Consider the following 13,397-nt stretch of genomic DNA (forward strand, 5'->3'; position numbering starts at 1 on the left):
TGAAAACACAAAGTACCCCTGACTTCTGTGCAACCAGCTCCCGCAATGGTAGCATCACTTTCTGGCTGAGGGTACCAATCTAGTGTCCTCTTGCTGTCATAGGTCCATTCAGGGGGAAATGGCTCACCTCTGGTTTCACAAAGGTGAAGAGCACAGCAAGCCACAATAATGCAGACAGCATTGGTGAAACTGGCCTCCAAACAGGTTTGTTGACATGTCCAATAAGATTTTAATCTGCCACGAGCACATTCTGTACCCTCTGAGATTGTAATTAAACCTTCTTTTGCCAGGGCCTCTGAAATCAGGGTATGGTTTCATAAGCCAAGGCAAAATGGAGTATGCGGGGGCCTCCCAGAATAACACCGGGGACAGTAACACCATTTATGTCAATGTCATTAGGTGGGAATAGTGTCCCAGCCTGTCCATAAATGTAGACTCTCAAGCAGCATTGTGAACTTTTCCAGCACAGTCCAAGTTGACATTCATAAATCTGCTTCTGTGGTCCACTAGTGCCTGTGTAATAATGGAGTAGTACCCTTGGCGATTTATCTACTCATATGCTCTTTGAGAAGGGCAAACTATAGGCACATGAGTCCCATCAATGGCCCTGGCACAGTTAGGAAACCCCATTCTCTCAAAGCTAGCAATTACCTCTGGAATAGCTTTAATGCCTGGCACCTTGGGGTAAACCACACACTTGATTGCCTCAGTAACCTCCACCACCACTTTACCCACAGTAGACTTTCCAAGCCTAAACTGGTTGGCAACAGACCTGTCAGACCTGTAGCAGTCTGGGATAACCAGCTTCCCGATAGTTATAGCAACCCACTTCTGGACTGGCAAGGGTGACCTCAGATGTGTCTGTTCATGCTGGAAGTGTGGGGGCAAGCTGCTCACAAAGCTATAGAAATGTGGCTTTCATGATGTGAAAGTTGTGGACCCACTGCTGGTCATCCCAGGTCTGCATGACAGTGTGGTCCCACCCACAGGCGCCGGCTTCCAACTTTCCCCAGGGGTGCTCAACCCCTGCTCAGTCCAAGGCCCTGCCCCCACTCCACCCCTTTCTCCACACCTGACCCGCCCCTTCCTGCCCACGCCCTGCCCCCACCTCACCACTTTCCCCTCTCTTCCTGTCCAATTCAGCCCCCTCCCCTGAGTGCACCCCATCCCTGTTTCTCCCCCCTCCCTCCCAGCACCTCCTGCATGCTGTAGAACAACTGATCCACGGCAGGTGGGAGGCGCTGGGAGAGAAGGGGAGAAGCTTGGCTGCCAGTGGGTGCTAAGCCACTGAGTTGGTCCCACCAGTCTGTGCTTGTGGCTCTGCATCAGAAGCAGTAGTCTACATAGAGGGCATCAGCAACTATCAAGGGAGAAGTCTGCAGCCTATAGGGCTAGCTTGCCTTTATTATATTCATTGCTTTGCATTATATTTACTCCTGGGGGAATTCTGTGCCACTGCACAATGCAGAATGTTGCAGAAATTAATGTAAAGCGTGCAGAATTTCCTCCCCACCCCCCAAAATGAGCTGCAGAGCTGTTGGCCGCCAGCAGACCCCAGCTTGCAAATAGAAGACAAGGCTGGGGGAGGCAGAGGGAACTGGAGGGTTTCCAGCAGCTGCAGTTCCCAGCATGCCCTGATGGAAAGAGGCAGTGGTGAGCAGGAAACACCATGCAAGCCCAGGACCCAGCATCAGTCTGTTTCTTCCTCTGGACCCCTGGGCTCTAGGATGGTAGGATTTGTGAGTGTCTGGGCTGGGGTGGGGGGCACAACTGGGCTCTGGGGGGAAGGGAGTGTGAGTGTCTGGCCCTCCGGCTAGGCTCTGAGGGGGAGAGGGGGCAGAGAAGCAGGAACTGGGTTGTCATAGGAATTTCTTTAACTCTCTACTCCTGGGGAAATTTTTATGTGTGTCTGTATTTTTAGACATACTTGTGACAGGTATTTTAAAATAAATTACCAAAATAATTGAAACTGGCATGATTATATAGTCTTATTTTGACAAATAAAATTTGCAGAATTTTGCAGAATTTTTAATTTTTGGCGCAGCATTCCCCCAGGAGTATATATTCAGCAGTAATGCAAAGAACCTATAGGCCTGTATCCTGTAGTGATAGGATACAGTGAGACATTATCTTCAGCAAGTTAGCATAAGGCTTGAGGCCTATGAACTTTGAACAGGTAAACTTTGAACAGATATACAGCCCAATGGAAAACACCAAGTATTGGGGAGCTGAAAATAGAGTTTTTAAGGGGAATTTCTGACCACAGGAACAACCAACCACAAGAATGTCCAAGAGTCCAACCGTAAAAGTGTCATGGCAATGAACTGATGTACATATTAGGTACATGAGCTACATCTGCAGATATCTAACCACAAGAGGACCATGATAATGAACTGTCGTATATGATAATAAGTTGAAATAATTGATATACTAACCTATAGGAGAAGGACACTCCAACATTAGTAAGGTGAGGATATACAAATAAGAAAAAGGGGAAATACGCCTACTAAATATACATCAAACATAGTGGTATCACCATATCATATTATAAAAGTTGCATCTGAGCCTAGGGGCAGTAGGAGAAGAAGATGTTCTTGGGAGGTGCTAGAATGATGGCCACTGGTAATGAGAGGGAAGGTGGTGGTGATGAGAAAGATGATGGCTAAAATTTCAGGTTGTTCTACAAGGGATGGTGTGAGTATATGGATTTGCAGATGTACATTCTTTAGTATCTCTATCTACCTTACTGAGTTAGGGTGCTTCTGACTGTGCTAAATGTATTAATAAACTATCTGTAAATAAAGACGAGTTCCTATAATGTGCAACTATGCATGTCGGGTTCCCATGTAACACTCCAAGTTCCTGCACAAGCTCCAGGTTGTGTTTCAAAACCCAGGGCTGTAAAAGGAGGAGAAATCTAATGGTTCCCAATAGCATTTATTTAATTTGGAAATTTTAATAACTAATCTGTTTTAATTAGGCTCTTTAACTTGTCTGTGTTTTTGACCAGATATCACATCCTTTTTTAGCCTTGATGAAAAAAAAATCAAGTCACTAATGTATGTCTTCCATATCGTGCTAGAAGAAAATTTGTCAATAATGTAAATTTTAACGAAAACAGTCTCAACAGGATTTGAACTTACAGCCTTTTCTACCAAAGTTATATCATACATTGTCTCTTAGAGAATACAGAATTATTAGGGGAAATAATTAGAATGTTCATGTGTTAAATTAGCTACCAGAGGCAGACCACACTGTCCTACTAATGTAATATAAACCTCCTGATATTGGCAAAACAGCTTAATTTAACACTTTATAAGGACTGCAGAGTGCTAAGTGCATTATTTAGTACATACTAAGCAATATATATAAGAAAAAAATCAGACTTGGTTTACTACAGAATGTTCAGTCTCTACTGAGCAAGGAAAAGAATAGATTCACATTTTGAATGGATATTTATGAAATCCAAAACTATCAATATTTTTGCATGTTCTAGTGAACAGTTCTATATAAAAGGAGAATAAAGTATATATCATTACTCCTGGGGGAATTCTGCACCAAAAAATTTAAAATTCTGTGCACAATATTTTAAAATTCTGCATATTTCATTTGTCACAAACAACACAATATAATCATGCCAGTTTCAATTATTTTGGTAACTGGTTTCAAAATACCTGTCAGCAAGTATGTGTGTAACAGTACAGACCAAAAACAATATTCTGGTAAATTTTTGACAAATAGATTCATTACTGGACATATTAATGCAGAACTTGGGTAATTCATTTAAATTACAATACAGAACTGTATTTCCTACTCCCATCAGAGGCAGTGCAAAGGCTTGGGGAAGTCAGAGGTAACAGAAGAGCTGAAGGAGCCTGGAGTGAATCTGGAGAGTTGTTGGGTATGGGTGGAAGAAGTTTGGAACAGATTGGGCGGGGAGGAGGAGCGGGATTGTTAGGGAGTTGGGGGCCTCCACAATGCAGACCCTGGCTGACCCCAAGCCTTTCCCATTCAGTCGGGCACATTTGCCCCTGTCCCCACACCCCCCATCCCCATGGGTTTCTGCAGCCTTCTCCCCCATCCTCATCCCCATATGTCCCTGCAACCCCTCCCCCATCCCCATGTAGCCTTGCACCCCCACTCCCATTCAGTCCCTGGCTCAACACTGTCACCCCACTAGCTCCTGAGTCCACACCCCAGTCTGTCTGTCTCCACTAGCCATTCTGAACCTCAGTCTGTGCCTCCCACCCCAGCAGCCCTGTGTGCTCCACTCTGTCTGTCCTAACCTGGCTCTGCAGGCAGGGTGCTGTGATGAACTTCTACTCCTGGCGGAATTCTGTGCCACTGTGCACACAGAATTTTTTCCGCACAGAAAAAAGGTGCAGTTCCACCTTTTGCCCTCTAGAGGCCACTGTGGTGCCAGAACAGCTGGCAGTGTTCATGCTGCTGACTGTTCTGGTGCCACAGCGGCCACTGGTGGGAAAAAGGCAGAACTGCAGCACTTCTTGGGCAGAATGTATTTTCTGCAGAAAAAAATTCTGCTCCAGACATGAATTCTGCACGTGCGCAGTGGCACAGAATTCCCCCAGGAGTAATGTGTGCAAGGTACTGGCAGGCAGTATCTTGGAATTCCGGTCAAGTTGAAACATATATGATAAACAGGACAAGAGTCTTTATCTAACTTGACTATAATGTCTGCACAGCAAATCATAATACATGTGAGAAGACAGTGTCTGTAGGATCTTTCAGTCTGTGGGCCAAACTGGAGAAAAAAACATCTGTGTTGATTCAAATCGAAAACAAATTAAATTTTTTTTGTTTTATTGAAAAATATGTTTCAAATCAACCAAAACATTTTGGGTTGACTACAAATGAAATTCTTTTCAAGTTTTTAATTTGGCTTGGCTGGTTTTGGAGTTATTCTTTAAAATTGGCCAAGTTAAAGAACAAAATGCTCTTTTTGAAAGAAAAAGTTGAAACAAAACCTTTTGAGAGAGTTGAAATTAAATGTTTTGACTTAAAAAATCATTTTTTTCCGGGCTGAAATGATTTGTTGAATTCAACCCAAATTAGCAAATAGTTTTGAAGCCCTGAAAAATGCAGGTTTTTTCTATTTCTATTTGCAAAAAAAATTCTCTCAGCTCTACTCTTAAATCCTGCTGCTGCTCAACATCTAACTTGGCCCTGAAGGGAAAAAATAAGTCAAAAGCATAGCCCTCAAGGAACTTCCAATCAAAGGGCTTGCCCTACAAACCTTTGGTCATGAATAATCCTATTGGCTGCAGTTAGATTGCCCCCACTGATAAGGGATGTGAAGACGGGTTTAAAGGATCAAGCCCTAATATTTACTGGACATTAAATTAAGTTGGAGTGAAGTAGCTAATTTAACAGTGCAGGACAGTTATGAAGGACATAAAAATGTGGACCTTACAAAGTCTGCAAGGGAGCTAAAAGGCTAAAATAAGTTTTAAAATCTATATCAAATTAATTTATATTCTGGTAGTCCCTACTATCTGCTAGATACTGTCCATATCTATGAGAAGAAGCAGCAAGCTCTATGGGACAGGAACTCCCTGTCCCTCCCTCCCAAAAGAAACAGATTTCATATCCTTTGTCTAATCCCCTCAAAATGTTTACCTCTGTCTGAGAGTCCCACAATCCTCTATAAATCAGAGTGAACAGGAAACTACACTGTTCTATTTTCTTCTCCATAAAATGAAATGCTGCTTTATTCAGAGTATACCCAACCTCGAGAATTCACTGTAAGAGAAGGTCACTGAGCTAAATACTGTGACTAGTTTTAAAAGAGGATTGGAGCAGAGCTAAGATTATAGTAATTAAATTTCATGCTTCAGGGGATAATTTGTTCTCTTGTAGGGGTTATTTGAAAAAAATGTTTATTTAATATAGTTAATAAACATCCTTTTAAACAAATTTTAGAGTTTAAAAAAATCTCTATTCTGTCAAGTATGGTGTGACATGTAACAAAATACAGGTCTTCCATATAGTCCAATAAAAGATATTACCTCACCCACCTTGTCTCTCTAATATCCTGGGAGAAACATGTCTATAACAAGACTGCATTCCACATTTCAGTCATTTGTCACACGTTGACAGATTTGAATGTTTAAAGTTGAGAAATATTCAAACCACCACAATAGGTCATTATGGCTAGAAGTTTTTAAAATGGCATAGTTATCAATTATGCTCTTCAAAAGCAGATCCCCTCTGATGAAGGCAACAAGCGGTAGTGGTTTAACAAATAATCCAAGACCATCTACCACAGGACATTGGCATCCAAAATCGGATTGACAGCAACGTCTTCAACCTTTCTCATCTCCATGCCAGAACTAAATTAATATTGGCAACAATAACCAAATGCCAGTATGCAGATAATTGTGCTATAGTTGCACACTCAAAGAGGATCTACAAACAGCCCTTAATTGCTTCTCTGAAGCTTACAAAAGCCTAAGGCTAACTCTGAACATCTGCAAAACAAAAGTTCTCCACCAGCCAGTCGCCGGTCAATCATCAGACCCAGTACGGAAGATCTACAATGACAAAGAAGAACTGTAAAATGTAGAATACTTTGCCTATCTTGGCATCCATCTCTTACAGAGGGCAGACATAGACGTCAAGATTCAGCAAAGAATTTGCCGTGCCAGCCTTGCCTTTGGCAGACTGTCTCAGCTGGGTGTTCAACGATCACAACATCAGAACACATACTAGACTTTTAGTTTATAAAGTGGTGATAATCCCAACTCTCCTCTATGGCTGTGAGACTTGTGTGACCCATAGAAAACCCCTGGAAAACCTGGAATGCCAGCTTCTTCAGAAGATCCTCAACATAAAATGGGAGGATCGTCGCACTAATGTCAGTGTCCTGGCAAATGGGGGAGGGATAGCTCAGTGGTTTGAGCATTGGCCTGCTAAACCCAGGGTTGTGAGTTCAATCCTTGAGGGGGCCATTTAGGGATCTGGGGCAAAAATTGGGGATTGGTCCTGCTTTGAGCAGGGGGTTGGACTAGATGACCTCCTGAGGTCCCTTCCAACCCTGATATTCTATGATTCTATGATTCCAACGCCACCTGCAATGTCTGCCAATAAGCCTGTGGCTCAAGAATCAGATTCCTCTGTCATCAAAGGACCCATGAAAAATAAAACCTGTGAAAGAGATCATCCTCAACCTTGAGGGATCACCAACTAAAATAACTATAAAATGTTTACAATGGATTTAAATGAACTGGACTAAATTTTTATGCCTGATACTATACCCTTTCTTCAGGCAAAAATCTCACTATCAGCAGGAGAATGGTTTGAGTAAGGGCAGTAGCATCAGACCTTTAGTTAAACAGAATAGCTGTACCTGGACTGCTGGTTCCTACTTCTATAAGAGCCAAAATAATCAATTTAAAATAATGTGTAAATATATTTTAAATAATAATTGGATTTTTCTGTTAAGTACACACAAGTAAAACAAAAAGTCATATAATCAAGATTATTTGAAGGGAATTAATATAAACATTTTAAATACTACTTTCAGCATTGAAGTAAGTCAGGAAATGACTGAAATTACTTTGTTTTACAGTAGAAAAACAATAAATCCACAAATATCCACTCGAAGAGTGTGTACCCAAGCAAATAAATTTTAATGTAAACATAAATACATTTTGACTTATAAGTTATTCTTCTAAATTTCTCATAGTTTAACATGTACTATAAAATTACTAGGTGATAAAATGAGCTTAGGTCCCCATGTTCTCATTAAGGCTTGAAAAATCAGAAAGCATTTAATATATAACACTGTGAGTTTCTTGATTTGGAATATATGCTACAACATCTAGTTAAGAATACTCAAACATTATTAATTATTATTATCATTATTATTTATTTGCTAAGTGCTGAGAGGGCGTTCAGCATGGCACAAAGCACAGAATTCGGCAAGTAAAAATTTATACAGTCTCTACGTAAAAGAATAAATGGACACAAATCAGATGTCAAGAATTATAACATTCATAAACCAGTCGGAGAACACTTCAATCTCTCTGGTCACGCAATCACAGACATGAAGGTCGCTATCTTAAAACAAAAAAACTTCAAATCCAGACTCCAGCGAGAAACTGCTGAATTGGAATTCATTTGCAAATTGGATACTATTAATTTAGGCTTAAATAGAGACTGGGAGTGGCTAAGTCATTATGCAAGGTAGCCTGTTTCCTCTTGTTTTTTCCTACCCCCCCCCCCCAGATGTTCTGGTTTAACTTGGATTTAAACCTGGAGAATGGTCAGTTTAGATGAGCTATTACCAGCAGGAGAGTGAGTTTGTGTGTGTATGGGGGTGGGGGGGATGTGAGAAAACCTTGATCTATGCAGGAAATAGCCCGACTTGATTATGTAAAGAGTTGTCACTTTGGATGGGCTAGCACCAGCAGGAGAGTGAATTTGTGTGGGGGGGTGGAGGGTGAGAAAACCTGGATTTGTGCTGGAAATGGCCCACCTGTTGATCACTTTAGATAAGCTATTACCAGCAGGACAGTGGGGTGGGAGGAGGTATTGTTTCATGATTTCTGTGTGTATATAAAGTCTGCTGCAGTTTCCACGGTAAACATCTGATGAAGTGAGCTGTAGCTCACGAAAGCTCATGCTCAAATAAATTGGTTAGTCTCTAAGGTGCCACAAGTACTCCTTTTCTTTTTGCGAATACAGACTAACACGGCTGTTCCTCTGAAACCTATCACACAAGAACATCCTCCACCCCTTTATTGTTATATAGACCAAAAAATAGACAGAAGAAGTTGATAAACTATAATTTGTTAGAATGTTCTTTGATTATTCTAATGTTATTTTTATATTCTTACCAAACTGGGAGAAAACAATTCTGGTCACTTAAAATGTAATTGCCTGACAAGAAAACATTCTTGACTACATTTTCAGGGTATAGTCCCAGTCTCTCAAATGAATTGCAATATAGGAGATGTTGTGGTTCTTTAAAGACATTTCTGTGCATTCTGCTTGTGACTAACTGAGTCATGATTTTTTATTTTTATTCTCATTTTCAGTGCATCAGACTCTAATTTTTGGTCCTATGTTTCATTTTGTCCTCACGTTATAAAAAATAAGACAGTTACCTTTTCCATAACTGGTGTTCTTTGAGATGTGTTGCTCGTATCCATTCCATATTCGGTGTGTGTGCTCGCCAGGTGCTGGAAGTTTTTCCCTCAGTAGTATCTGTAGGGGACCGGCTCTGGTGTCCTCTGGAGTGGTGCCTACATGGCATGGTATAAGGGCACCGCCACCTCCCCCCACCTTCAGTTCCTTCTTGCCGGAAAACTCCGACAGTGGGGAAAGAGGGCGGGTCATGGAATGGACATGAGCAACACATCTTGAAGAATACCAGTTACTGAAAAGGTAACTGTCTTTTCTTCTTCGAGTGCTTGCTCATGTCCATTCCATATTAGGTGACTCTCTGGAGGTGGGTAGGATTTCACGGATGCATAGACTGCAGCACAGCTCTGCCAAACCCAGCATTGTCCCTGACCTGTTGAGTGATAGCATAATGAGCAGTAAACATGTGAACAGAGGATCACGTTGCGGCTCTACAGATGTCCTGGATAGGAATGTGCACCAGGAAGGCTGCCAAAGATGCCTGCGCTCTCATCGAGTGGGTTCTGACAATTGGTGGCAGTGGAACCCCCGCTAGGTCGTAACAGGTCCTTATGCACGAGGTAATCCAATTGGAAATTCTCTGCGAGGACAGTGGGTGACCCTTCATCCAATCTGCTGTAGCGGTGAAGAGTTGAGTCTATTTACGGAAAGACTTGGTACACTCTAAGTAGAAAGCCAAGGCCCTCCGGACATCCAGGGTATGAAGATGCCTCTCTTCACTGGTCTTGTGTAGTTTGGGACAGAACACCGGGAGGAAGATGTCCTGGTTCATATGGAATATGGAGACCACCTTTGGCAGGAAGGCCAGGTGGGACTGCAACTGAATCTTATCTTTGTAGAAGACCGTGTACAGAGGTTCTGAGGTCAAGGCTTTAATTTCAGAAACCCGTCTCGCCGACGTCACCACCACCAGGAACACGACCTTCCATGACAGATGGGGAAAGGAGCAGGAACCCAGCAGCTCAAAGGGCAGGCCGGTGAGCCTAGAAAGGACCAAGTTAAGATCCCACTGAAGGACAGGAGCCCGTACCCACGCGAAGAGTCTCTTGAGCACCCTCAGAAATCTGACCTTCATGTCATGGGAAAACACTGTCTGTCCTTGGATCAGTTGGTGAAAAGCAGAGATGGCCACGAGATGCACTCTAATGGAAGAGCGTGCCAGACCCTGGTTCCTCAAATGGAGCAGGCAGCCCAGGACAGCCTGTATGGAGGAATGTGAGGGAGAGATGCCCTGTTCGGACACCCAGCAGGAAAACCTCATCCACTTGAACAGGTAACTCAGTCTAGTTGAGGGCTTGCTTCTTTACAGGAGGACCTGTTGGACTCCTTCCGAACAGGTCCACTCCTCCAGTTTCAGCCACGTGGCATCCTTACTGAGAGGTGGAGGGACCTGAGGTTGGGGTGTAGGAGTTGACTGTGGTTCTGTGACAGCAAGTCCGGTCAGTTGGACAGGGCCAGGGTGGCTGCTGACAGGCTTATGAGAGTGCTGAACCAGTGCTGGCAAGGCCACGTCAGGGTGATCATGATGGCCTGCTCCTTGTCTCTCTTGATCTTTGCCAGGGCCCTGCTGATGAGCGGAATCAGAGGGAACGTGTACATCAGGCTCCCTGACCATGACAGGAGGAAGGCATTGAAGAGGGAGCTCTTGCTCAGACCTCATTGAGAACAAAATTGGTGGCACTTCCTGTTCTGTCCGGAAGTGAACAGGTCCACTTGGGGAGTTATCCACCTTTGGAAAATCATGCAGGCTACCTCTGGATGGAGCAACCACTCGTGGTGAGAGGAGAAGTCCCTGCTGAGCTGGTCCGCCAGTATATTCCTGATGCCGGGAAGGTGACAAGCTTCCAGGTGGATCTCGTGGCTGATGCAGAAGTCGCATAGCCGACAAGCGTGCTCCCCCTTGCCTGTTGATGTAGAACATCGAGGCTGTATTGCCGGTCAGGACTCATACCACCTTGCCTGACAGGTGGGGCACGAAGACTCCACACACCAGCCAGACTGCTCAGGGCTCTTTGACGTTTATGTGCAATCGCACTGAACCGCACTTAGTTCGGGGACCACATCCCCTGAGTCTGGAGGATGCCAATATGCACCCCCCAGCCGAAGTCCGAGGCGTCTGACACCAAGTTGATGGAATGGGGAGGGCTGTTGAACAGAACCCCTTCCAGGACTGTTCTGTAGTCGGTACACCACCGCAGCAAGGTAAGTATCACCTGGGGAATGGTAACAATCTTTTCCAGGGGGTCTCGGGACTGGGAATAGACAGTCGCCAGCCATTATTGCAGGAGCCGCATCCAAAGCCGAGCATGGCGGACCACGTAAGTGCATGCTGCCATGTGGCTCACCAGGTGTTGACAGACCCTGGTTGTAGTCATAGAATCACAGAATATCAGGGTTGGAAGGGACCTCAGGAGGTCATCTAGTCCAACCCCCTGCTCAAAGCAGGACCAATCACCAACTAAATCATCCCAGACAGGGCTTTGTCAAGCCTGACCTTAAAAACCTCTAAGGAAGGAGATTCCACCACCTCCCTAGGTAACCCATTCCAGTGCTTCACCACCCTCCTAGTGAAAAAGATTTTCCTAATAGCCAACCTAAACCTCCCCCACTGCAACTTGAGACCATTACTCCTTGTCCTGTCATCTTCTACCACTGAGAACAGTCTAGATCCACCCTCTTTGGAACCCCCTTTCAGGTAGTTGAAAGCAGCTATCAAATCCCTCCTCATTATTCTCTTCTGCAGACTAAACAATCCCAGTTCCCTCAGCCTCTCCTCATAAGTCATGTGCTCCAGCCCCCTAATAATTTTTGTTGCCCTCCACTGGACTCTTTCCAATTTTTCCACATCCTTCTTGTAGTGTGGGGCCCAAAACTTGACACAGTACTCCAGATGAGGCCTCACCAATGCTGAATCACATTCCTCGATATGCTGGCAATGCTCCTACTTATACAGCCCAAAAATGCCGTCAGCCTTCTTGGCAACAAAGGCAAACTGTTGACTCATATCCAGCTTCTAATCCACTGTAACCCCTAGGTTCTTTTCTGCAGAACTGCTGCCTAGCTACTCGGTCCCTAGTCTGTAGCAGTGCATGGGATTCTTCTGTCCTAAGTGCAGACTCTGCACTTGTCCTTGTTGAACCCCATCAGATTTCTTTTGGCCCAATACTTCTAATTTGTCTAGGTCCCTCTGTATCCTATCCCTAACCTCCAGCGTATCTACCTCTCCTCCCAGTTTAGTGTCATCTGCAAACTTGCTGAGGGTGCAGTCCACACCATCCTCCAGATCATTAATGAAGATATTGAACAAAACTGGCCCCAGGACCGACCCTTGGAGCACTCCGCTTGATACTGGCTGCCAACTAGACATGGAGCCATTGATCACTACCTGTTGAGCCCAACGATCTAGCCAGCTTTCTATCCACCTTATAGTTCATTCATCCAGCCCATACTTCTTTAACTTGTTGGCAAGAATACTGTGGGGGATCATATCAAAAGCTTTGCTAAAGTCAAGGAATAAAATGTCCACTGCTTTCCCCTCATCCACAGAGCCAGTTATCTTATCATAGAAGGCAATTAGGTTAGTCAGGCATGACTTGCCCTTGGTGAATCCATGCTGACTGTTCCTGATCACTTTCCTCTCATCTAAGTGCTTAAAAATGGATTCCTTGAGGACCTGCTCCATGATTTTTCCAGGGACCGAGGTGAGGCTGACTGGCCTATAGTTCCCCTGATCCTCCTTCTTCTCTTTTTTAAAGATGGGCACTACATTAGCCTTTTTCCAGTCAACCGGGACCTTCCCCGATCGCCAGGAGTTTTCAAAGATAATGGCCAATGGTAGACATTGGGGGGTGGAGGGGGATGTCATATGCCCCAAGAGGTGAGTCATGCCTGCTAATACTGGGTGGGCACAAGGTAAAGGGGGGACATGTAACCACCCCACATGTTGCCTCTAGGAGGAACTTCCAGCCCAATCTCCATGGGGCGGGGCAGGGCAGCCAATCCTGCTGGCTCCAGGGTGGCTGGGACCACAGGAGTGGGGAGCACTCCCAGCACCACAGTGGCTCCACACCCTCGTGGACACCTCAGCAGAGGAGACGCGGGCAATACCCCTACCTCTGGCTGAGCAGAGGCCAGGGAACCTGCTCCCAGCTCTCTTTCCAGGAACCCCCTGCTATGTGCCCAACCTAGGGCCACTGCGCTCTCCTTGCCCCACTAGAGTTACGTGCAGAGGG

The sequence above is a fragment of the Lepidochelys kempii genome, chromosome 3 (assembly GCF_965140265.1).
Source record: "Lepidochelys kempii isolate rLepKem1 chromosome 3, rLepKem1.hap2, whole genome shotgun sequence".
Classification (NCBI taxonomy): domain Eukaryota; kingdom Metazoa; phylum Chordata; order Testudines; family Cheloniidae; genus Lepidochelys; species Lepidochelys kempii.